We start from the raw sequence: 27003 nt of genomic DNA, 5'->3' as shown, positions 1-27003 counted from the left end.
ATTGGTGAAAGTCCTATGGAAGACCTCTAATGGAGTGTGACAATGGAGTGTGACAATGACCTTCGTCACAGCCTGTTTCATCTCCTCAAATACTCATAACGACCGCCTCTAACGTTTTCCTTGAGGTTAACGAATAACCAAAAGTCACATGGAGCAATGTCTGGACTATAGGGAGGGTGAGGAACTGTTTTGATGCCCGTCTTGGTAAATCAATCTGTGACAAGGATGGAGTTGTGAACTGCGCTCTTGGGACAAACTTTGTGCAAATCTTCCACAATTCCAGTTCCTTGCGAATAATTGTATTACAGCTGCCAGACTGACATCAAACTGTGCACTTATTGTCTCTATAGACACACGACGGTCCTTATCCATGAAATTCTTTATCAACTCTGATGTTCTGACTTCCTTACACACCTCCCACACGTCTCATTATCTCTCACAGACTCCCTGCCGTCCTTGAATCTCTCATGCCACTCAAAAACCTGTGCTTGATTCATGCAAGATGATCCAAAAACAGCCTGAATCATTCCGTACGTTTCTGTGGTATTATTCTGACCGAATGGTTAATTGTAGGCATAGACCAATTCATACCATCTAAAAAATTCCAACAAAAACCTAACAGCCAGCCATGGTTCTCCCCAGAATGTGCTGCTGCTATCGCGCACAGAAATCACTTTTTCCATGACTACCAACGTAATAGATGTACTGAGACTAAAGCTGCTTTTAGTAACGCCAGCAACCACTGTAAACGAGTAATAAAAAATGCAAGGGAGCTATATGCCCAGTCTGTTAAATCCAAAGTAGCTGATCGGCGGCTTGGCTCCCACCACTTTTGGCAAATAACAAATAGGATCCTGAACAGAAGTGTGCGTTCTATCCCAACCATTATCAATGGACCAGAGGTCATCTCGTCAGCATCAGACAAGGCCAAACTATTTGCAAATAACTTTGGAGCTAACTCTACCCTATGCGACGAAGGACGAAGGCCATCAACTCCCCATATTTCCTCCTATAACACAGAACACGCTAGGTAACATACAAATATCTGTGCATGAGGTCGCCAAGCTAATCAAGAACCTTGATTCCAGTAAAGCAACTGACCCTGACGGCATCCCAATTATAGTGTTAAAAAGCTTCAACCAGAACTTGCTCCCATACTTACGAAATTGTTTAAGCGTTGCCTTAAGGAGAGGTGCTTTCTGACTCCCTAGAAAACCTCACCAGTATGCCCTGTATTTAAGAATTCATGTGATAAGTCATCTCCCTCTCAGTACAGACCAATAAGTCTCCTGTGTGTTATGAGTAAGTTACTGGAATCCATATTAAATAGAGAAATAGTCAACCACCTCAGCAGAAACAACCTTCTTAGTGACACACAATATGGTTTCCGTTCTGCAAGATCTACCGCAAATGTGCTAACGGTTATATCTTACAGGATTAGTGAATCTCTTGACAAAGGCTTCCTTTCTCGGGCAATTGCTCTTGACATATCAAAGGCCTTCGACAAGGTATGGCATAAAGGGCCTACTTCACAAGATTTCCAGCTACGGTATAACTGGAAATGTTTTCTCAATCATTAAATGATTTCTCTCCGATAGGCTCATAAGAGTAGTGGTCGATGTACAAAAATCAGAGGCCTGCAGTATAAATGCTGGAGTCCCTCAAGGGTCAATCCTGGGCCCAACTCTCTTCCTGATCTACATCAATGATCTCCCTAAACACATACTTAAATCATTCGTTGACATCTGTTCTGATGACACGACCATCTACGGCAACACATCAAAGGCTGTAAATGACAAAGTTCCCTCTGATTCTCTCTCCTCTGATCTCGAGCGCGTGATTCAGTGGGGGAAGGCGTGGCTGGTTACCTTTAATGCATCTAAAACCAAACTCCTATCTTTACATCATCAACGCTCTGATCCCCATCTGGCATCAATTTAAATGGATGGCTCTCGTCTGGGTGAGGCCCAGTGTTTTGACAAGCTTCTGGGTTTGACCTTTACTCCTGATCTGAAATGGAACACGTACATCAAGTCTGTTGCCAAGGTCGCTGGAAAGATGGTGGGATCCTTCTACCGCTCCAGAAGATATCTCACTACTGATGCAATTCTCTATCTATATAAAAGCCAAGTACGTCCAATGATGGAATACTGCTGCCATATCTGGACAGGAGCTGCTAAAAACAGCCTATCCTGCCTTGACACAGTACAAAATAGACTTCGTGGCTTAGTGGGGGATGCCCTTTTCTCTACCTTGCAACCTCTCTCCCACAGAAGAGACGTTGCGAGCCTATCCTTGTTTTATCGTTATTTCCATGGTAGGTGCTCGTCTGAACTCCAATCTCTGGTCTCCTCTCCCTAATCTTTCACGAAAAACACCCGTCTAGCTGAATCCACTGTGGAAAATTTCTCTCACTCTTTATCTGTGCCTAAATCAAAACGTGGATTCCATGAACAAAGCTTCTTTCTTAGAACTGCACGCCTGTGGAACTCTGTTCCGTCTGCCTGGTTCCCACCTGACTACAACTTGGATGTCTTCAAGTCCAACGTTAACAAATTCCTAATGAACCGCCCTCTTAAGTAAACACTTCATTAAATCTCCACACTAACGTACTGTACTTGCAATAACCCTTATCCCTGAGTGGCTTCCGGGCCTTGATAAGTGGTGACCACCGTGTAAAAAAAAATTATTCCAATTTTAAAATAGAATTGTATTGCATATCATTCTTCTAAAGTGTCCTTACATCCATGTTGCATTTTTAAAAATCATCAACTGCGACAATCAGGCTTTAGTAAAGTGTATTCCAATTTCTGCTGTAGCTGTTCATTTTGAACCTGAAATCATAAAAATTGGTTAGTCATCTCATAAGATATATAGCAATAACATACTGAATTTTCAAAAGTCTACAACAATTTAAATACCTGTACAAAATGTTTGGAGACTTATTAAAGGCACCTCGTATTATACAGAGAATACAATCATTAATTATTTAAGGCTTCTAACTGGTCATGATTGACGGACCAAAAGCAAGATATGCCCATGGATTAAACAAAAAATGTTGGTTGAAATTCCATACAGATTTTGGAGTTCGACAAAAGGCAGCTGAAGAAAATGGAAGATAACATTTGGCGGAAACATTGTGAGAATAACATCCAAATAATACAAATTATGAATCTTCACCTCAAATATTCTGTAAAATATTCGCGACTGTAAAATTACTGAAATATATTTTTGAATGCAGCAATAGCTTCAGATGTGATAAAATAACTATTATCTACTAAGAAAGAACCGACGTAATAAAACAACTACAGATGTTATAAAATAACTACAGATGTAATAAAATAACTACAGATGTCATAAAATAACTACAGATGTCATAAAATAACTACAGATGTCATAAAACAACTACAGATGTTATAAAACAACTACAGATGTAATAAAATAACTGCAGATGTCATAAAACAGCTACAGATGTTATAAAACAACTAAAGATGTTATAAAATAACTACAGATGTAATAAAACAACTACAGATGTAATAAAATAACTACAGATGTAATAAAATAACTACAGATGTCATACAACAACTACAGATGTTATAAAACAACTACAGATGTAATAAAACAACTACAGATGTCATAAAATAACTACAGATGTAATAAAATAACTACAGATGTCATAAAATAACTATTAACTAATAAGAGAGAACCTATTTTTTATGAGAAGCAGAAAGGGCGTTTAATATATAAACTCCAAGAAAGAGTTGATAAACGAGAAAGACCAAAAAGTTTTAGTCGCTCTCTCAGCAAGAGTAGAACCGTCCATGAGAATCTCAGGAAAAAATTGGACACGCTTATGATTGAAAGAAGGAAGCTGAGTCTTAACAAGATTAAACAAAACAAGCCATTTCTTACATCAATTCCTATCTATTATGGTTGGTCCTGCCAGGAACTGAAGTTTCAGATGGTTTAGCTCTGACATTTCCCTGCTGACAAATTTGTAAATCATATTAGGTGAGAACAATCCTGATCGATATAACAGTATGGACACCTGTCGGTGTTAGTCAGATCAACTTATATAGTATTCTTTTGTGCACCATACATTTGTATAGACGTTACTTGCCTGATGTAGAAAGTGTACCATGTTTTACATAATGGTCCAATGTAATCAAATCCTTCGCATAGTGGATAACGTAGGTGGTAAAATTCAGTTATAAAGTTACTTCTGGGGGGGGGTTAAAGGTTGGAACCTCAGTGCGGGCAACACTCAAAATACAATTGCGAATTACTTAGAAGTTCTATCTAGTCACGACTGATAATGAAAGTATGCTAAACCCACGGATTAAATAATTAGTTCCATTCAAAATTCCATGTAGTTTCCTGAGTTTGACAAAAAGATTCCTGAGTTCGATAAGATACACCTGAAGAAGATCGGAGGTTGCATCAACTGGAACGTTGCGTGAATAACACTCAAGATGTGAACAGTCTGAATAATCTAAATAAGACGAATAATGAAATCCATCAGCTGGTGTCATCTAATAATCAGACACTTATGCATATTTTTCAATAACCTCCAATTCATAACCCATTCTCATGATAAAATATAGCACTAATGATTTAACCTTTACATAAAAGGCTATTAACTATAAAAACAATATTACTATTAAAACATTTAACGATTCTTGTGTTTTAATTAACTCATTTTGCTGCCTAATTAATTTCACTAATTACGAATTATTATGGCTGTCATATAATGAATGGCCTTCGAAATTAAAGTTTTTTTTTTTTGCTATGATAAAGAATTTGCATATGGTATTGTACAATATTCTGTCAAAATGGGTAAGCAAGATGGCTGCTTTGAGATATTCAGGAGAGTAGATTCCAAGGGGAATAACTCCATTGACAATGTAAATTCTATATCTGATCATAATTTTTGTCATTCTTTCATTCATACACAAGTTTCTATTTAACATTCTGAAATAACTTCTTCGCATTGGTTGTTGATATCAGTGTATAATCTTTAGGTTGACGTTACAATTGCATTGGAGCACGTCTTTAAATTCATATGTAATTCTTTTATTTCACAATTCTAGAAAGAATGTGTACTATGCTCGGAAAGACAATATGAAGCAAAATAGATTACTGGCATATTAAGATCCTTCTTTTCTTTCGTTACTCATTTTTTACGCTATTTCCTTTATTTTTCTTTTCTCCTTTCGCCTTTTTTCTGCTTAGAAGAATGCTTACATAAAATGGAAAGAGGAGCTACATATAGCCATTGTTTGCAATTACGTCCGCAACACTAATTCACACTTAAAAAGTAATCTATTGTGTCTAATCGATAATTATAATGCTTCCCACATCAATTAATAACAAAAAAGGAACCTCCTCGCACAGATAAAAGAGATAACTCAGGGATTGATTTTCAAGGAGCTGTAAACAAATGACACAGGAGGCAAGACGTTCAAGAACCAACATTATATCGGACTGATATGGTCGCAATAAAATGTGTAGTCATATTAATCACACATAGCAACGTCAACACAGCAAGGTGACGACTTCAGAATACTGGAAACGACGTAGCTGAATGTGTATCCACGCAAGTTGAAAGTTACATTAAAGAAACTTATATAAAGATATGAAACCTTATAAAGTGATAAGTTCGTTCTTTCTCTCACTTGCATTTCCCATAAACTCTTAAATTTAAAGAATTTTACATTTCACACACACACACACATACACACACACACATATATATATATGTGTGTGTGTGTATGTGTGTGTGTGTGTGTGTAGAAATATGATTTTTTCGATTATACTTCACATTTCACTTAATTTAAGGAGCTCAATGTGATTATAGAGCATATAACAAATAAATGATAAAGTCTATATTCCAATATTCCACACCATATTCCATCTTACAATTTATTCCATATATATATATATATATATATATATATATATATAGAGAGAGAGAGAGAGAGAGAGAGAGAGAGAAATGAAGTAAGTAGAAATTAATAAAATTAGAACACTATATCAGTTTCAAAAATCGATTTGGCATAATATAGCATTTTTACTATCTTCTTTTCCATGATAATTGATGGTGGTCTAGAGGTTAAATACTAGGTTGCAGAGTTAAAAGTGACTTTGCAACTGGGCTTGAATCCTGTGACCGGCAGTAATTATTGTTTTCTACATTGGATATTGACAATGCTGAAACTGAAGGTGAAATTAATAAATATTTAAAATAAAATTATTCTGTCTGTCTGTCTGTCTGTCTGTCTGTCTGTCTGTCTGTCTCTCTCTCTCTCTCTCTCTCTCTCTCTCTCTAGTGTTTGTGTGTCTGTTTGTGTACATTTCCCTACGCAATAACTCTGTCAATGTTCAGTCTACAGACTCGAAAATGTATATACTGAATAGTGAGATTTGGACAAATCTTTGTAATCAGTTTTCGGATAGAAATTTGGCTGTTAAGAGGTCAAAGTTCAACGACTTGACCTTTGAGAACTCTACCAAGTTCCTCCGCCAATTTTAGTTATAAACACTTGAAATTTTAGATATAGGTTCCTTGGACATGGATCTAACTTAATAACTTGATTTAAGCCCAAAACAATAAATGTTAAGGGGTCATAATAGTGGTCAAAGTTAAAAAAAAAACTTGACTTCTGCGGTCTCTACCAAATTACTCAGACAATTTCTGGTCTAAACATTTGAAATTTTACATACAGGGTATTCAGAGGTAGGGCAAGCTTATTAATCGTTTTTGGTCGAAAAATTTTAGTTACCAATATATAAATGTATGTATGTATGCTTGCATGTCTGCATAATACTTTCGACAGTGGCGACAGATTTCCATAAGATCAGTATCGTTTTGAAGCTCGACCATTCAGACGACAAATACCGAAAAATTGGCTAAAAACAATAATTTCTTCACCCTCAACTGGGAACTTTTCTACAGGGAAGGGGTCGCCTTTTTCGCCGATATTTTCGAAAGTCATCGCCTCTTTTCGATTGTCTACCCTTTATTTAAACCTACGTCACTTCCGGTTTGGCGGCGGTCGTAACGGCAAAGACGCCAGATTTTTTACCCCGTTCTTTTCCTCCTTTGTGGTACGGATTCGAACCTGCTTTCCTATTTTTATTTTTATTTTTTATTTATTTTTTTTTTTTTTGCTCAACATACTGCAGAAATATTAAGGAAAACCGTTGAATGCGGAAACTAACACACATGAACTACAGACACAAACTGGAAACACAGATATGGCTACAGATGTAAAACGCTAAGGAACATCACATGGAATCATGAAAATTGAAACGGTATAATTGTAAGATACCGCCACCCCCACCCCTCCTTTTTGTGTGTCGCCATAAACTGGCACCACACCAAATAAGTGAGGAGGGTCAAGGAGGATGGAAAGACCAAGGAGAGAAAGCACTCGCCAGACCTCCGCTGATTGGGTGCAAAGGGGACTGGGACCTTGGGGAGGCTTATTGCCACCCAACTCCATTGAAGACGAATGGTCGCCGCTAATGAGAAATCAATGGTAAGCGGCTGTTGCGATAACGCAAATTCTCTTGCAAAGGTTATCGAAAAGAGTGGAGAGAACTGAAAATCTGGGGAGACTTGTTATTATTCAGACTCCATAGAGCACTACAAGTTGTTCTCAGAGCAATCTTTGATGATGGCGTGTGTGACTACTCCTAGTGAGTAAATAATAATTTATTCCATCGTTATATGTCTTAATTTGTATTAGTTGGTGTTGATCCGTCACACCTCTGCATTGTATTGCATTCATACACGTGTAACTTCGCATTGGTTGTTGATATCAGTATATACTCTTTGGGTAGATGTTGTTACTATTGCATTGGAGAACGAAATTTTAAACGAAACCCTTTATCTAATGCATGCGACTAGCATAATCTCGTTCTGCCAGTCTGTAAATTTATTATATACGGCATAATCGCGTTGACACACGGGTTCTCGTCAGATCACCGAAGTTAAGCAACGTTGAGCCTGGTTAGTACCAGATGGGTGACCATTTGGGGATTCTAGGCGCTGTATGTGCTCTCCGCTTATCTAGGTATTTGTTTCCAGTTGTCCTGTACATACACTTCACTGACATTAAACAATGCCGACTCAGAAAAGGTGTGGTTGGTAATTGCGCACCTCCTGCCACAAAAATTTCACGCGCAGGCACCCCTTCGTGGGTTTCCATAGTCCTGTCAAAGACTGAAGGAGCCTGCTTATTATTATTATTATTATTATTATCATCATCATCATCATCAACTTATTTTACCGTTATGTCTTAATTTGCTTCCGTTTTGGTTGATTCGTTGCACCTCTGCATTGTTTCTTCTGTAAATTTCTTTACAATTTTATACATGTTTGAATACTGGAAAACTCTTGATTTTTTTCATTGTTTTTTTTTTCTTAGCTATTATTCAAACACTTTTTTTTATTCGTAATCTCTTCCTTCTTTAATTTTGTTTCTTTTGTTTCTTTACTTTTCTTTTCATCTCGCATATCCATGTTCAAATCTGTTCCTTCATTTTCAAATGGAGTCTTTTAATAATGAAGATAAAATTTTAGTTCTCACTTTGAGTTAACATTTTTGTGTGGCTTTGGCCGATTCGTTTTTTCCAGCGTCTATGTTTTACGGTTTTAACAAAGATTTTTCTTCTTTTTTTTTTTCGAATTTTTCCAGATACTTATCCAGTTCTTGAAATTGAAATTGAATTGAAAGGAACAAGGTTAGTTGTTTCGCGAAGAATGCAACAGAATTAAATAAAAACAGGAATAAAAACTAAACAAGGATCCAATTAATATTTCAAAGGAAAAACTTTTCGTGAAAAAATCAACAGATTTCAGGTTTACTTTGGGATGAATTTACTTCCGGAAAAACTACAGAGGCTTTCAGGTAAGCTTTGATATTTTTTTTTTTTTTCAGTTTTGGAGCGGGAGAAGTGGAAGGAACAGAAACGAACGAATTTTTTTGTTTTTTTTTTGTTTGTTTTTTTACATCATATTATTTCACAGTATGTTTTGTTAGTTGGATTCGTCGGACTTCTGTTCTCATCTTGAGTGTTATTTTTTACAATGTTTCGGTCGATGTAACCTTTGACCTTCTTCAGATGTATCTTGTCGAACTCAAGAATGTTTCTATCGAACTCGGGAATTTGGACGGAATTTCGAACGGAACCCTTTATTTACTTCACGGGGGTAGCATGCTCTTGTTCCGTCAGCTGTCAGAAACGTAATGTTTTACTCTCACTTAACCGAGTCGTCAATCAAGCTTAGTCGTCAATTTTCTTTTTTCTTTTTGTAGGGGGTCTCTAATTTCAGGCTTAAAAATTATTCTTAAAAAAAATAGGCTTATGATACCACAGCTCTAAATCCAGAAATAGTTTCCAGTCAAATTTGGGTTTTTCTTTTATATTTTGAGCCTGAAATTAGCGACTATCTTAAAAAGAAACAAACGAGTAGCTACCTTTGATTGACGAAATTTGTTACATGAAAGTAACGCAACAAACAATTTCGAAAGTTTCAAACTATTGTAACGTTACACACGTGTGAACACGTAGACACCACCGCAAAGAAACAAAAACTCACTATTTTTTGTTTGTTTGTTTGTTTGTTTGTTTGTTTGGGTTTTTTTCAGTGAAACAACAGACATTTATTTACAGGTACTTCCAGAATGACGCCTTGTCTCTTATTCAAAAGTCTTCTCGTACTCCAATATGCTTAACAAGACTCTGCCATATCGAACACATGGTACTCTGTCTTTGTCCGGTCATATTTAGGACACATCTTTTCCTTTCGCTCTTGGCCACCCTGTATAATACATCTCTGTCTTCCTCTAACATAAAAGGTCCATCTTTTTCTTTTTTTATTTTGCTTTCATTCTTTCTCGCTGTGACGTCAACTCGCACACAGCTCGGTATTTGCGTACATTTGCTGCTGCTCATGCCATATACGTGTTCGCGCTCTGTTACATATGCAAGTTGATAAAACATTAATTTTTCCTATCGCTTGATAACAGTTGTTTGTTGTATATTTGTATCCCTTTTTCTTTATTCGTCGTTAACTATTCTACACTTTTGCCGATGTTTATATTAAACTTAGAAAGAATCCTACGATGTTTATATTAAACTTAGAAAGAATCCTACTGCGTGGTTGCCAAAGGAACACTTTTAGCTAGTTGACGCAATTACCCCGGACTTGGCGCAATTACTCCAAAGTACGGTATGTTTATAATCTGAAAAAGTAATGCCTAATCATCAGCAATCAAATGATATTTCTTTAAATAAGCACCAACACTGTTAGAGAATAAATATATTGAGATCATGCTGAAATCTGGAAATCAAAAGAATGCACGTGGTGGGCATTTTATGCTTTTATTCGCCGCCTTTTCACACGTCTAAACTGCATACTAAGAAACGGGGTAGAAACTCGTTTCTATTTCTCCTGTGACGTTAGCGTAGAGTTTTAATGAAAGGTTGGTTGATTGGTTGTTTTTTGTTTTACGGCATATCAACCCTTTTCAGGTTATTTAATGCCGAATCCAAAGATTCTGAAGAAAATGTTTTTAATATAATATATATATATGTATGTATATATATATATATGTATGTATATATATGTATGTATATATATATGTATGTATATATATGTATGTATATGTATGTATATATATGTATGTATATATATGTATGTATATATATGTATGTATATATATATGTATGTATATATATGTATGTATATATGTATGTATATATATGTATGTATATATATATGTATGTATATATGTATGTATATATGTATGTATATATATGTATATATATATGTATATATATATGTATATATCTGTATGTATATGTATGTATATATATATGTATGTATATATATGTATATATATGTATATATATGTATATATATGTATGTATATATATATATGTATGTATATATATGTATGTATATATATGTATGTATATATATGTATGTATATATATATGTATGTATATATATGTATGTATATATATATGTATGTATATATATATGTATGTATATATATACATACATATATATATATGTATGTATATATATATGTATGTATATATATATGTATGTATATATATATGTATGTATATATATATATGTATGTATATATATGTATGTATATATATGTATGTATATATATGTATGTATATATATATGTATGTATATATATGTATGTATATATATGTATGTATATATATATGTATATATATATATGTATGTATATATATGTATGTATATATATGTATGCATGTATATATATGTATGCATGTATATATATATATGTATGCATATATATATATGTATGTATATATATATGTATGTATATATGTATGTATATATATGTATGTATATCTATGTATGCATATATATATATGTATGCATATATATATATGTATGCATATATATATATGTATGCATATATATATATGTATGCATATATATATATATGTATGCATATATATATGTATGTATATATATATATATATTAAGTCGATTTCTATTTAACCCATAGTTGGGACCCTAACAGATACTACCACTCCGGGTGAGAATGGACCTGGGAGCAATGGCAATTAAAGGGTGGCTACACACTCCCCAAAGCCGGCAAGCTGGGGCCTCACCATCGGATATAGTTTAAGGTCATATCCAGGACTTTTGATGAAAGTAAATAACTTATAACTGACTATTACAAGACTAAAAGATATATAATACATTAATCGAACTTTTAATTTTATTTAATATACTGTTTAGAATATTTATTTTTCTTTAATAAATGTGTTAAACATTGACTATAATTTCTTTTCAAAGCTTAGAAAACAGAATCTCCAATCCCATCTAAAACCGCATTAAAAACAAAAAAAAGAACGTCATAATTTGAAAAATTAATACAGTAGAACCCTGGAATACGTTTTTTTAAGGTTACGATGTAGAATATGATGTGGTATACGATATTTTCCGATTCTTGGTTGCGGTATTTGCCCCGTCTTACGGTGTTATTTATAATGTTATTGGATTATATACATGTGCATTATATACTGTATCTTTTTACTCAATCTTTATGCCGTATCCCGGGGTTCTACCGTAGTTTTATCTGTTTTGTTAAGAAAAATATTCCGATAAAAGTAATAGGGGGTCTGACTTTACATAAGATGTGAAAAGATTAGCCTAGTCATAACGTTTAAATGTTCTATTTTCTTAAGTGTGTGTATATATATATATCATACAAAATACAGTAGAACTCCAGGATACGATGGTCCTAAGATTTTTCTATGTTATCATGTGGAATGCGATGTTTTTTCCGGCCTCTGGTTACGGTATTTGCCCCGTTTTACGGTGTCATTTATAATGTTATTTGATTATTTACATGTGTATTATATACTTTACTGTATTTTGTTAGTAATTTTTTATGCAGTATTCGCTGTTCAACTGTAGTTTTATCTATGTTTTGCTAAGAAAGCTATTCCGATAAAAGAAATAGGGGAAAAGAATATTATAATCTGAAAAAGTAATACCTAATCAACAGTAATCTAATGATATTACTTTAAATAATAGCGTACATAGTACAACGATAAACATTAGCATTTCTTTCTTTTTGCGGAGAGCTACCCCTGTGAAGTGATTTAGTCAGACATGGACCAATCAGACTCTACGACGTATTAATTCCAACTTAACCTTTGAAGGACTACTTCTAGACCTTTAAAGAATTTTACAGCAGTCAGCACAAAGCTTCTTGGTACCAACAAAGCGAGACGTTCTCTCTCTTACTGTTGTCCACTAGACAACTGAGTAAGGCTATCTTCCACTGAGGACATACAACCCCAGAAATACTTACGACAGCCGACCTTAATACTTTAATTTTTTTTCTTCACTGTTTAAACATTCAGCAACCTGCACCCGACGGTGCGTGTCTCTCAAATAAATATATCATTTTTTTTCATAGAATGGGCTTTGTTTCCCTTCCCTTTGACACTCGTTTTATGACAAATATTATAGGAGTTTGCGTTACAGTTCCTGCGAATATAGTGCCCTATATTAATTCCTCGTTCATATAGAGGGGCTAGTTTATCGCTGATCGCCAGAGGCACCCCTACCAAGAAATGCTGATTGTTCAGGTCAAACTATTTCTATTTTCGCCTAAAGTGCCCCCCCACAGGCAAGATGTTTTTTACCACCTCCACTTTCCAACCTTGTGCCACATTTTGATGCAATGAGAAATAAAAAAGAAAAATATTATGAGTTTTTCTTATGGTTTATAGGAAAATAAGCTCCTATATATTTGTATTCTGACGGGGTTAGCTATGATATTAATCTCACCTGTCTGTTTACATGTACGAATGTATGTATACATTTATGTTTGTATGTCTCGCAAAAACTTTCGACAGAAGTGACGAATTTTCAGGAGATCGGTATTATTTTGAAGCTCGATCCTTTGGAAGACAAATATCGAAAAATTGACCCAAAACATTAATTCCTTCACCCTCAACTTGGCACTTTTTTACAGGGAGGGTCTTTTTTTTTTTCGCTGACATTTTTTGCAAGTCATTCAAAGCTCGCGTAAACGACGTCATATAAAAGGCGTTATTTCGACTATCCGTGATGTCACAACCACGGTAGCCTCATCGATAAGATTGTTTGTTTTGTTTTGTTTTTTTTTTTTGTTTTTGTCACCTCTTTTTCCTCTAACGCGTTACAGGTTCCAACCTGCTAACTACTCCTTTTTTTTTATTTGTTTATTTATTTATTTATTTATTTATTTACTTATTTATTTACTTATTTATTTTTTTTTATTTATTTGTTTATTTTTTATTTATTTGCTTATTTTTTTATTTATTTTGCTCAAACAACACCCTTACACACACCTCCACTTTCTTTTCCGCCTTCGCGTCATGGGTTCGAGCCTGCCTGCCTACTACAACTGTTTTTTGTTTTTGTTTTTTTGTTTTGTTTTTTGGGGGTTTTTTTGCTCAACACACACCTCCAAACACCCGGATAACGCAGGCTAGTATATAATAACTCCCAGAATGCTAAATGTCATCAAAAAGTGACTGAGGCGTATCAACGGCTGTTTCAAGTTACAGTTCCAAAAGTATTTTCAGATCATGAATTATTTTGATTAAATAAAGTTAAAAATATTTTTCTTTTTACATAAAAAGATATGAAAATAAAACACTTGTTATAATTGCACGAATAAGTAGAATTAATTTAAGAGCTAAACTTAAGATCTTTATTCCCATAAAAAAAAATAAGGGATTAAAAAGTTTTTTAATGAAGGAGAAATGCCAGAACAGCTGCATTCAACACTGGGTCAAGTAAGGAGATATTAGTTCTCTAAAATTATCCCTCAGATTTTTTTCACCATATAGTCACCGCTTGCTTAACAAGGCCTGGAGGCCACTCAAGTATATGGGTTAATGAGTATCGTGATGGGCGCTGATGGTGGAAATTGAATGAGTTAATTTATTTTAGAGGACGGCTCATCCAAAACTTGTTTAAGTTGGACTTGAAAATGACCATATTATAGTCAGCTGGGAAGCAGCTCTGCAGTATTGTGTTTCAAAGAACAGCAGGTTTAGGTGAAAAAAAACTTTACTCATGAAATTTTCGTTTAGTTTTAGAAACAGATAAAAAGGGAAATTGCTGAATGTTAGTTGTACCTAGCCAGGTGTTTGCTGTGAATGCCTTGCAAGGGGCGAACCATAGTGTGAAGCTCACTCAAGCACCTGACATGAATATAACGATAGAGCAAATATAGGCTCGTAACGTCTCTTCTATGAGAAAGAGGAAGCAGAGAGGAGAAAAGGGCATTATCCATCAAATTTCGAAGTCGATTTTGGACTCCAGGAAAGGATACTCTGAGCAGATCCTTCCCAGATGTGACAACAAGCAGACAACATAAATATGCCCCCTTAAGAAAATCGTCAAAGGAGCTAATGAAAATCTACAAATCTTTATTATATTTTAACGTTTACGTTTTTAACAAGCACATGTTGTTGGGATTGAAGTTGAAGAACTATGAATAAGCGATGAATAAGTAAACGTTACTTACTTTCTATTATGTGTTTCTGGGAGTCTAAACGACTGCTACCGAAAAGGTAAGCCTTTTTTAAACCTTTAGCAGTCCTTGTACCGAATGAAATATTATACATCTTTTATTTTCTAACTGACTCGCTAAAGTTTTAGGTTTGCTCATAAAAAGATCTCAAGGGTGTAGCCAGGAAGGACCGAGGGAATCCAAACTTTTGTAGCAAAAATTTTACAAGATATAATGTTTTATTCGTTTCGTTTCATTTTAGTTTCGTTTTGTTTCGTTCGTTTGTTATAATAATTGGGGCAACTACAAAATTGCAATTAATACTCATTGAATGTTCTTCAAGGTGAAATTTATATATTTTGATTGATTTATGACATTTTTTATATGATTACTTTGTACAAATTGCTCAACCTAATAATTAGTTAATTAATTAATTAATGCAATTTTTCAGTTATTCTAATTATAACTTTTCACGTTTCATAGATTTCGTAAAGTCTGTGTCAAGAGAGAATGCTACATCTATGCTGTCAGAGACATGATTGATTATAGTACAGTCCTGGGATGATATAGAGCGATAAAGAAAATACAGGTAGCTAACGCTATGTTGTAAATTTAGTTTAAAGCACATGAAGGGCTGGTCACCTCATTCTAGTTTAGATTCCTTAGACATGGGGAGGGTGTTACGAATATAGACTCCAAGTCCGTGCATGTGTTTGTCAGAGTCCTTACGACAAAGTGGAAGATAACCAGACATGTTAAAGATGTTAGATGGGATGGAGGAATACAAGTTAGTTTCACTTAGTGCTAATATATTCGGGGAGTTTGCTCGGAGAAATGATTCTACATCATCTAAGTTAATTCTAAGTCCTCGGATATTTGTAAATGCAAGCCACAAGGGAGGAGGCGGATTGTTTGAGTGTGTGTCTGGTTTGAACGTTTTTTTTAATTGAGCTGTTATTTCATTTTATTTCATAGTTTGTCAGATCTAGGGTGAGGTGTTAGGCAAAACGAATGTGAATAGCCACCATCATGCAACACGAGTAGACCATCAGCCGGCTCCTCATGCACAGGACAAACATTCCGATATTATACAACTGATGATAGAGCAGCCGCTCTAAGCGCTACTAAAGACTTAGGGCTCCTATACTGTCAGTTGGAAACAGCAACCAGCAACTGTCAAACCAGTACCCTCAAACCTGTCAGACAGGGTGGCCCAGTCCAATCATGTTAGCATGTATGGTAAACAAGCACCCCAGGATGCCCAGGTGTAGGGGAAGGGAATGAGGCAAATGGAGCAAATGTGGGGGGGGGCATTCATTGCCCTAGCCAGGAAACAAGACTAAGCACTGGGCGTCTCTAATGAGTCCCTGCAGCCGCACCTCTGCTCCTGGCTAATAGGCAAAGAAGGAGTATGGAAGCCGGGCGATAGGCAGAGCCTATCTACTTCTTAAGCAGTTAGGTTTGCAAACCGGTGATTTGATCATGTCACCAGCTCTAGGGAGGTTGTCGTTTAGGACTGAGGAGGCCTCCCTCCCCCGTTTTGTTCCAAGACGTATGAGGTCAGTGGTACAGGTTTACAAATTGGAGTTTTCCTTCTCCTAGATGGATGATCTGAGCAAATCTACGGGTCCATCAGCACCACAAGGGTTTCCACCGCACCTGGTTTCAAGGCCAGGTGTTTCTATGCCCCCGTATGGATAGTTAGGATCAATAAAGTTAGTATCAAAGAATTAGTATTTGCTTTGAATTTACACTCATTGGAAGATGTGGTTATGTTTGGAAAGGAGTTATGTATGAGTATGGGTTGTAGATTTGAAATTAATTTCCACTAGGAAAAAAAGATCAAATATGAGTTTTAGATTAATGCCTAATTGGAAAACTATAGTATAAGGGTTAGGGTGTGTTTTGAAATGCGGTTAGGTGTTAGTTTTCATTTAAAAATGATCACCAGTACGTTTCTCATCTAAGTGAAAGAAATGTAGTTTGCTAGTTAATATAGATCACTTATAGTCTGGGCACAAGCTGTGGCTAATATGTGTCTATTCTATACGGTATAAATATATGTTAAGCTAATGCATACCTTAGCAATAGAATTCTATAGATGCTTAGTATTTACCGTTTTTTAAAAGGTCAACCTCCTATTGTTTATGACCGAAAGCTAAACAAACAAACAAAAAACTCCCAAGGTACGTGCAAAGTATGTGATTTTACATCAGCTTGGGGAGAAGAGCAATTGATTTTGTTTTTTTTTCGCCCACTTGGAACAGGAGAGATGATATACTTACAAGAATACAATATTAATATACAATATAGATATACAGAGATTAGGAGAGGTTTTCGGGGCATAAGGGATTGTAACGTTTTCGTGCATAGCAGACTCAGGCAGGGGTTTTGGGGGAAAGTATTATCCATTTTAAGCAGACATTTAGAAATAACATTTGAGCCAGTTATTTTAGTAGAATAACTCAGTAACAATAAAAATCTGGCCAGTATATGCCTTATACTTAAACATTACACTTGGTCATAGAATGATATATTATGATTTTCAAAAAGAGTACAGCAGTATAAGTAAATAAGAGCAGGAAAATAGGTTTGGTAAATTAGCAATTACTTTGCATTTTATATTAATGGTTTATATTAATGGTTATAAGGGTCTATTTCTAAAAGCCTTTTCTGTAGCTTGTGACATATTTCCATTCTATGGACATCCTATGGGAATGCAGACTCACGATATTATTGTACCATCTTTGGACGGAACAGATACTACACTTTGATTTTTAACGTGAACGTTGAGAAAATAAGTTTTCGGCTGAGTTTCATGTTTAACACAACAGCGATATATGAATTTCTTTTTTAAATTGCTTTTTTTTCATTGCATCAGGTTATCTCATCTTGAAAAAAATAATGCCTATACAAATTAGAAATTACCTTATTATATAGATATTTTATGTTGAAATTGTTGTTATCATTATTTGTGCGATTACAAGTGGATGGAGCAAGTTCAGGGAACTTCTTTTATTACTGACCAGCCGGGAATTAATGTTGTCGATCAAGGCAAGAGTCTATCGGGCATATGTAGATGATGTGATGATGTATGATAGTGAAATTAAGCCAGTGAAGGTTGCGGACATGCGTTGCATGGAGAGAAATTATATTATGATTACTTGGAAAGTTATTGCCAAAAGTGTCGCTTTGATGTTTTACCTGAATATCCCAAAAATTCAATCAGTTCTAACTTTTATCATGACTTACACTTTAACCAAGTTTGGTGACGATTCGTCAAGCGACGTGGATGCTAGGTTGTACATGAACAAAATAGTGATAAATTTGATTGAATATATAACTTCCTTGGCAGAGGTAAATTTGAAATGGTCCGAAAATCAGGATCCAGCGCTTAGAATAAAAATCAATCAATGCTAAAACAGTGATGAAATTAATCTTTCATTGGTTTTTGCTCTAAACACTTTCAGGCTACATTTATTTATAACCAGTATTTGTTTTAACTCGGCATTTTTTTTATTTACTAATTAGTAAACACTTATCAAGGCAAAAATTGCTTGAGGATAAGAGTTAATGCGATGGATATATTGTCAGTTGTACAAGGAATATTATGAGCGGATTTAAAATAACAACTAAATGAATAAAATTTAATGATTTATGAAAATAGTTTATGACAAGTAGTTATTGACATAAAAATAGGTTATATATTATGATAGTAGTTGCATAGACTCTCCGTTACACACAATGGAAAGTAACATTTATTTATTGTCACATGGAAAGCATTTGATGAACGGCAAAAGTGTGAACATCAGATAGACAGACAGAACATTATCGCCTTTTTATGCGTATAGATCACTGAAATACTTTCTCTATTTCTTTTTTACATATTTAATGAATTAAACGATGTGTTTTGTGTAAAGGCCTCTCTCTGTTGCGAAAAACCAAACAGAACTGGATCTGTGGTTTTCGTGACCGATGTGACCCCCAACAAAATTTTAACTCAACAGATATCTGATACACAAGGCTCCGATTCTTGGCGAAAACTAGGCTTATGGCAAGATTATTGACAAAGAAATATATTCTGCGTTCAGAGAAGAGCAATTACGAGAAAGTCTGATTCATCTAAATATTTATGCTTAGAAATAACGTTAACGCTTGCAGTTATCAAGGCATTTAAGGTGTGAATGATGGGACGGTTATCGGTGCAGACTGCGGGTTTAGCATCCTGGTATCATTTATGTTATATTTTTGATGAGTGCTACAGATTTTAACTGCTTTCCCTTCTCATGGCCAGGATTGAAAATATTCTCTGTGTAACGTAGGTATTAATATGTCAACACGTTGCAAGAAAACAGAAGGAAGGAAGAAACTCGAATCACTTTCTTTTTTAACAAAAACCTTTATATCTGGTATTTTCAACAACACATTTTTTTCTAAATATTTAAACAATTTATTCCTCCTTCTCGGGTCGTGTGTGACTTTTCGTTGGTTGGTTGTTTGGTTGTTTTTGTTTTACGGCATATCCACCCTTTTCAGGTTATTTAATGCCGAATCCAAAGATTTTGAAGAAAATCTTTTTAATAGAATATGTTTGTTGTTTCCAAGTCGGTTCCTATTTAACCCATAGTTGGGACCCTAACAGGTACTATCACTCCGAGTCAGAATGGACTTGGGAGCAATGGCAATTAAAGGGTGGATCCACACTCCCCAAAGCCTGCAAGCTGGGGCCTCACCATCGGATATAGTTTAAGGTCATATCCAGGACCCGTGACTTTTCGTCTCTGCTGTGACGTCACCTATGTGTCTTGAACACGTGCTTTTCCAAACACCGGCTATCCTTTGAACATGTGCTTCTTTCGGCGTAAGTGGTACCTCTTCTAAGAAAAAAATGCATGCCAGCAATATACAACAGTTTAGAAGATCAAACTGTGGGATTTCTGTGGGCCAAGCTAGTGTTTATTATTATTCTCAATCTGTGCAAATCAACATTTGTTTTCTCCTAAGTCTTTTTCGTGTGTATATTTAGTGACACAAAATATATGTTAAAAGAGTTCTGGGATTGAGTTATGTCTAAAACAAAATTCGTTTTTATTCTTTTAATTAGGCTTGAATTATAATTAACTAAACAAGTCACGTATCTCTTACTTAGCTAACTATATATATCTTTAAACCTCTCTCGTTGTGTGTGAATTGTAAATCTATTGCAGGGTTTTTTTTTTCTTTTTGTATGTGTAAGCATTTAGAGAAAGAGTGATTCTCTTTTTTCAGTTTGGCTTCATGTACATAAACGAGATACAAAAACAGACGAATTAATATTATAATGTAATTTGTTATATTCGTGCGGAATGTTATGTATTTTAACCCTTTCCTTTTTCCTGGCGGAATTGAAGATATTCTCTCGATATTTTACTTCAGTAACCACAAAAAGAAAAGATGGCAATAATTTCAACTTAAAATATATTCATTATAATTCTAACATTATGTGAATCAACATTTTTTTCCTTAAGGGTTATATATATATATATATATATATATATATATATATATATATATATATATATATATACGGTATAAAGTTTTCAATAAGCAATATCGCCTGAAGAGGTCTCTAGTTACTTGTTACTGGCTGATCGAAACATGTTCATGAATATGTAGCGATATATATATATATATATATATATATATATATATAGTCGGCCACATATAATGCTGTTTTAGTGTATCACAGCTTATCAATGCGGCTAGACCAGTACCTTTCCCTAGCTAGGGATTGAACCTACAACCATCGAGTTGATAATCGACAGTTCTAACCTCTGGCCCATGAGATCGGTGCCCGCAAAAGATCTCCTCGAATGTCCATTTAAATAGACAGTCGCCCACCGCTTTTACAGTGCCTGAGCTACTTGTTTAATTTACAAACAGACAAAAAAAAACAGCTAATTGTGATCGAAATCGGTGGAATCGACCATTTTCCAATCAAATCGATTGATTGCCTTATGTAGTTGGGGATTCATTGCAGTGTATCGTGAGGAAGCTCCACGTGTCTCCTCGCAGTGACTATACATTGTAGTCTACATTGTTGAATTTCAGTTTTAAATGAAAAAGTCAAGTATTATGGTGCAATTGTGCTTTAAACAGAAACATTCATTTCGAATACACCTCATCCTTGAGTGGCCTCTTGGCCTTGATCATGTGGTGATGCCTGTGTAAAAAAAAAACAAAAAAAACTCTGTCATATCAAAGAGCCTACTGTTGATTTTATATGTCAGACCTTTCGGCTTTTCACAAGCACTCGTGATGTTAAGTTGTGTAAGGTATTAATGTTGATCAATATCGTCTGTTCCTTCTTTCATCGGATTATTCTGATTATCGATTATTGATACTTATCGAAGACATTTTTATACAAACATTATCTAAGAAGAATGTATTGCACAAAAAGTAACTTTGTGTAAAACTTCATAAAAATCGGCCAAGCTGTTTTCAAGTCCATAGGAAACGAACTCACACACACACACACATACACACACACACAGAGTCCCATTTTTATAACAGCAGAGCAGATACACACTAGTGATCACTATCTCAGAGAACTTTTCTTTCCTCATCCATGTTCCTAAAACTAAAAAGAATTTTCATGAACAGACTTTCTTGCCAAGAATTTCCCATTTGTATAACACAATACTACGAAGTTGATTTCCTACTGACTACAACATAGTTTTCTTTTTTATGGAAATGGCTCTAGACAAACCATGAAGTCACTTGATGTAAGGAGCTAAAAACAAAATACTACTTTAAGGCACAGGAACTAGCCAATGATAAGTGTTAGATAAATTGATTCCGATCCAGAAAACATAAATTCTTCCCCCCTTTTGTTAGAAGTATCGCTCATGGAATGTGAGGAATAAAGGACAAAATAAAAGGAAGTAAGAGTTATTCTCCTTCAAAGACCAAATGATAGTCGGATTTAGAAAAAAAAACTGAAGAAAAAATTAATATAAATCTCTTTTCTCTCTGGCCATGAAGGACGGTGGATATTTCTTTAATGCTCATTTGTTTTAGCTTATCCGAAATATCTATGAATGGAAATCTAGATTTTAAGCATAGGAGAAAAAGATAGTAGTCTAATTTCATAGTAGAAAAGGAAAAATCACGTTTCTCTTCGGTCAGCAATCAGACCTCATTTTGTGATCCTCCAGTTTTGCATTAGACCAGATTCAGATAAATGGAGATTAACTTTACGGATGAAATAGGAGATATCAGCTTAAAACAGTTATCGAAGTAAATGTTAATTATTATTTAATAATATCCTATATTATATTTCTCATGAGTGTGCATGTTTGTATGTGGCTATTTATTCTTACAAATTAAAAACTATTTAAAGTCTTACATTAACTTCTCATAAAACTAAAAACAAGATAAGAAAAGCTTCAGACTTGAATATCACACTGATCTTTTCTCGATGGAACAACCCTTCTCATTTTGCTAAAATTTCATATATACATATATATATACTAGTGTTTCATATTTTCGGGAATCATCAGTGCAGAGTGTCACAATTAATGCCGGTCGGGAGATTGGAACCAGGCAACGATGCTATCCCTGACACCATTAGAAATGACCAAATCCACACGGCCACCAGCAACTGCGAGAAATATCGTTGAAATTAAAACATTTTTATTTTTAAATGCATATATATATATATATGCATATATATATGCATATATATATGTATATATATGTATATGTATATATATGAATATGTATATATATGTATATGTGTATATATGTGTATATATATATACATAAATATTTAATAATGTAGATATGTATATGTATATATAAATGTATATATGTATATGTATATATATGTATATATATACATAAATATATATGCATATATATGTATATGTGTATATACATGTACATATATGTATATGTATATATATGTATATATATGTATATATATATGCATATGTATATATATGCATATGGATATATATATATATGTATATATATGTATATGTATATATATATGTATATATGTATATATATGTATATATATGTATATATGTATATGTATATATATGTATATATATATGTATATATATATGCATATATGTATATGTATATATGTATATGCATATATATGTATATTTATATATATATATGTAGATATATATATGTATATATATGTATATGTAGATATATGTGTATATGCATGTATATGTATATATGTATATGTATGTATATGAATATATATATGTATATATATGTATATATATAGATATATACATATGTATATGTATATATATTTATATATTTATATATGTATATATGTATATATATAGATATATACATATGTATATATATTTATATATTTATATATGTATACATGTATATATATATAGATATATACACATGTATATGTATATATATTTATATATGTATATATGTATATATAGATATATACATATGTATATATATGTATATGTATATATGTATATATTTATATATATGAATATATACATTTTGCATTGTTTCAGTTTTCAATGTCGATGATTAATTTACGCTAAGTTTTTCCAAACTCTTATGGTTAATTCGGCGTCATGAAACTAATGGCACGACCTTAAAATATGTATATATAGTGTCGTTATTAATATTGTATATACACACATATATATATATATATATATATATATATATATATATATATACGTGTATACACACATATATATACGTGTATACACATATATATACGTGTATATATATACACATATATATACATATATATATGTATATATATGCGTATATATATGTGTATATATATACACGTATATATATATATATATATATATATATATATATATATATATATATATATAATTCTAGGTGAGTGTTTTGCAGAAGTAAAAATAACCAATGAAGTTTTAACAAGATTAATACAAGAGTGCTCAATACCGAAGTAGGACAAGATATACTTTTTATTTGTTTTTACATAAGCATAAGTCACTACGCGTTCCTGAGCATGTTTCGGTCAGCTAGTTACTTATAACTAGAGACCTTTTCAGACAATGTTGCTTGTACAAAAGCTTTGTCCGTAATGAGTTATTACGGACTAAGCTTTTGTATAAGTAACTGGCTGACAAAAAAACGCTCATGAACGTGTAGCGACATATTAATGCTTATATAACAGAAATAAAATGTATATATTAGTCTGTCTTTCCAGTTCACTTTTTCTCAGAAACTACTTACCTGATCTGGTTGAACCTTTGTTATGATAAGGTGCAGCGAACTAAGTATCATGGTATCCATTCAATACACAGTTAGGGATTAATAGGGATTAGTCACCACAATACCACATATACTCTGACAATTTTCTCAGAAACTACTGCGCCGATCTGATTGAAATTTTTTATAGACCTTTCTTATAATAAGGTGCAACGAATTAAGAATTATGGTATTCATTAGATGCATAACACTAGTTTTAATTGATCGGCTTTATCAATTTTATGGCATATCAACTATTTTAGGATTGGCATAACGGTTAGAGTGTTGGGTCAGGAGATGAATGACTCAAAAAATGGTACTTGATACTGCCTTGCTAAACACTCAGCAGTAAAATGTTATCACGTGAGATTCAAGAGTAAGTGGAGTAATCCAGCCAACTAGTAGTTAATGAAAAAAAGTTCTTAATAGCCTTTGACTAGGTTTTATTGATTTATTTATAATGCTAAAGCACAACACCTATTAGAACTGATGAATTGCAAACAAATTATTATTTGCTTATAGTTGGAAGGAGTGAAGACTCATACCTTTTCCAGTGTAGTGACTTGATGCTGTCAGATCAGGCTGTCTAAAGATACAAGCCTCCTGGCCTAAAATATACCAAACATTGATGTTATTGTTTTGTTTTTTTCCTTTTACAAAACTCAGTCATGTTCGACAAAACCAAAAAACAAAAATAACAATTTTCCTCTACAAAGCAACCAAACCAAACATCATGAATAAATATTTAAACATATAAAAAATCTTTAAGCATAAAAACGTTTACCAAAATTGCTGAATTCGACATTAAATAGCCCCAGAAAGGATTGATATGCCATAAAACAAAACAATGAAACCAAACGCAATGAATAGATATTTGAAGATATATAAAGAACTCGGGGCATATTTTATTTTTTCTACAATTACTGGATTTAGCATTAAATAACATGGAAAGGGTTGATATGCCGTAAAAAACAAAACAACAAAACCAAACACCATGAATAAATATTTGAAGATATAAAGAACTTGAAGCATAAAAACATTTACCAAAATGACCGGATTTAGCCTTAAATAACGTGAAAAGGGTTGATATGCCGTAAAACAAAACAATCACACTAAATGATGGAGTAAGTTCTTAAGTGAATACAATAGATCCGATGAAATTTGCCTCGGCTTTCCGATTCCATGGTCTGTATCCATTATTTTATGAGTGCCCATCAGCTTGTTTTAAATATAGACTTAACAAGTGACAAGCGTCAAGTGTTCTGTTTTCAAAAAAAAAACAAAAAAAAAACAAATAGAACATCTTTTTGTACACAGTACTTTGTTTGCTCCTCCCTTTTTACTTCATTTGTCCCATGAAACAAGGCTTTGTCATTTGTTCTTAATGTGTTGCAGAAAATGAGCAAAAGTCGAGGAAGGTTACAAAAATAGATTTTGGACGTGTACATTTGGGTGAAAGAGTCAAATAAGCATTATTTTTAAACTGATAAACTTCATCCTCATCAACAGAAACAAGAAACAAGAAAGAAAACAAGAAAAAAAGCCAACAACAAAGGCAGTAATTACTGAGAATACAATTAAGAGACTCGGCATTACTATCCCAACAAAGGCCAGAGGAATAGTTGGCCGACACATCGTGGAACAACAACTATGAAGATGAGGAAGTCCACAAATAAATAAATAAATAAATAATTAAATAAAGCAGTATTATTTGAATTCTTCAAACTACTGTTCTCATCTTGAATGTCATTTTCACAACGTTTTGGTTGATGTAATCTCTGACCTTCTTCAAGAGTATCTTGTCGAACTCGGGAATCTTTTTGCTGAACTCTGGAATCAGCCAGCTTCATGCAACAACTAAGTTGTCCAAATACCACGCAGATGATTTGTTTTATAATGGTGAAAGCCTTGCGTAAAACCATCCGCACGTTTTGGTATGACTGCTAATATCAGTCGGTGCAGTTTATTTCCACATGTTGAGCATACAGTAGACCTTAGGTTTAATATCAGAGTTTTCCTTCTCCTAGGTGCAGATCTCAATTAAGCTTGCAGGTGCATCTTTCCCAGTGGTGTTAACCATGCCCCGAGATACTAAACTGGACATATCTATGTTCCAACACAATAAATACAGTGCATAGTATTCCTAAATGGTTAATCATCTGCACCGACTCATCATTGCTTAATTTCGATGATCTACACATTTTTTCTCCCCCTCTCCTCTCCCTCTCCCTCTCTCTCCCTCTCCCTCTCTCTCCCTCTCCCTCTCTGCATATATATATATATATATATATATATATATATATATATATATATATATATATGCAGAGAGAGAGAGATAAATAGATAGATATGGTGGCTTCCTTCAGTCTTGACAGACTATGGATATCCACTGTAAAGGTGCCTGTGAGTGAAATTTTTGTGGTAAGAGTTGCTCAATCTTCAACCACTCCCCTCCTTAGTCGGTATTGTTAAAATGCCGAGATAAGCGGAAAACACATACAGCACCTAGAATTCCCAAATGGTCACCCATCTTGTACTAGCCAGGCCGATGTTGCTTAACTTTGGTGATCTGGCGAGAACCGGTGTTTCAATCTAATTATATATATAAAGAACTTTGTGTGTATGTGTGTGTACGGGTATGAGTTTATTTCGA

The 27003-nt window shown here is 33.9% G+C and overlaps 1 protein-coding gene and 1 pseudogene across 1 annotated transcript in view; both read left to right on the top strand.

Annotated features, from left to right (window-relative positions):
• The window catches only part of LOC145258202 (rho GTPase-activating protein 7-like), a 671840-nt gene that overhangs the window by 23095 nt on the left and 621742 nt on the right, over nucleotides 1-27003 (top strand). The window contains exon 2 of the mRNA XM_080116103.1: nucleotides 8703-8915. The gene's annotated coding sequence lies outside the window, so the exon portion shown is untranslated. The remainder of the gene's footprint in view (nucleotides 1-8702; nucleotides 8916-27003) is intronic.
• Nucleotides 7946-8062, top strand: LOC145265620 (5S ribosomal RNA; annotated as a pseudogene).

This window comes from Euprymna scolopes, chromosome 3 (assembly GCF_053919585.1).
Source record: "Euprymna scolopes isolate OS-2025 chromosome 3, ASM5391958v1, whole genome shotgun sequence".
NCBI classification, from domain to species: Eukaryota; Metazoa; Mollusca; class Cephalopoda; order Sepiida; family Sepiolidae; genus Euprymna; species Euprymna scolopes.
The sequence above is the reverse complement of the archived record's forward strand: the minus strand, read 5'-3'. Positions and strand labels throughout refer to the sequence as shown.